Consider the following 1797-nt stretch of genomic DNA (forward strand, 5'->3'; position numbering starts at 1 on the left):
TGGTTCTGTGGTACCAATATATCATGGTGGTGATTTTTTTTAAACATTAAGGTGGTGACACTCTTTAATTAGATAGTCAAATTAAGATTTAAAAAATAAAATAATTAATAATATGTTAAATTGTTTGCCTTCGTGCATAATATTCTAAGAGATAAATCATTATATGCAGTGGTGAATCTTGACTAAAATTTTTGGGAGCCAAAATAATATATTTAACATTTTTGTTACTCGTTCACTTAAAATTAATACATAATTTAATATAGTTATAACTATAACAGGAAATACACGTATCTAAATGATTGTCATTTATTTTTTTATATTCTTGAACTTACCAAATAATTGAAACATAACTAAATTTTTCAGCTATTTTTTGTTCAATTTAAATAATCATATTATTTATAAAATATTTATTTTCCATTTTACTAATGTGCACATATCAATTCAAAAGTCATCACAAACTTTCATTTCATCATTGTTATGCTTATGCGATGAGCAACCTTATTCTCTTGTTCTCATCTTCCCTTCTTTTTTATAAATTTTAAAAAATGAATTTATTCCTTTATTTTTGATCAATATACCTATCTATAAAACAAGTTTAAGACAAAAAAATTATTATAATATAATCAAAAATTGAGAGATATAATTACTAAAAAAAGTATGATAATTGGGTTACAATTAAAAATCCTCTATAAAAAAATCACATAATATATTATTTGCTCTTCTATATTCATAAAAAATAATATACAAAAGGATAATGAGATAAAAAAAAACATGACTAAATATTAAATAATTATTGCACTACCAAGTGAGAGACAAGATAATTTTTTTTCTTCATTAATGAGAGAAGATATGAAAAAAATGAAAGCAGAAATAATGAGTTTCTATTTGATTTTTTTTGTTCAATAACAAAAGAAATCATGTAAAGATGATAGATGAATACAACACGTAAAAAAAATTCAAAAAATAATATGAAGAAAAAATAAAAATTATCTTAATAACTTTATTTTAATATATTCAATTTTATATTGTATTATTTGTTAACATTAAATGTTGTACTTTATAAAGGAAATAAAAATATTTAATTTAATTTTTATTAATTTTTATTGTACTATTGTCTAATTTAAAATGATAATTATAATTTAAAAATTTTAAATATATATAATTTAAAAAAAAATTAAAAAAGTTTAGGGGGCCGTGCCCCGCCTGCTCCATCGTAGCCACTGGTTATATGTATAAAATTCATATGCAAAAAGAGTATTCCTTGAATGCTAGGCTTATATGTTAGATTCGTAATTAATAAATTGACTTATAAAAGTTTTACATCTCCATTCATAAATTAATTTTGAAAATCTTCTTCTGCAAATAAAACTGTATCTTATAATTAGTCACAAGTTACTACATTATCTTTATACTCTTTATATATATAAAGTCTTTATAATCTTTCATTGTACATTTTCACGTGTACTAAGGAAATTTAGTCCAAATAATAGTTAAATAATATAGTTTTCTTTTAATAAATATATTAACATACATTGAATAAAAGAAATATAATTTTATAATGTCATTAAATTAAAAAGACTTAACATTATTGAAGTTCAATTTTTTTAACTATTCTAATTTCGTTATAATAATATTATTTATAATTATAATTATAATAATAATATTATTAATAATACTATTTTGTCATTATAAATAAATATAATATTTAATATTGATTTTATTACTATAGTTAGTGTTAATTTATTATAGTTAATACACAACTATTTTTCTTAAAATTTTACTTACGCATAATACTAA

The sequence above is a fragment of the Vigna unguiculata genome, chromosome 11 (assembly GCF_004118075.2).
Source record: "Vigna unguiculata cultivar IT97K-499-35 chromosome 11, ASM411807v1, whole genome shotgun sequence".
Taxonomy (NCBI): domain Eukaryota; kingdom Viridiplantae; phylum Streptophyta; class Magnoliopsida; order Fabales; family Fabaceae; genus Vigna; species Vigna unguiculata.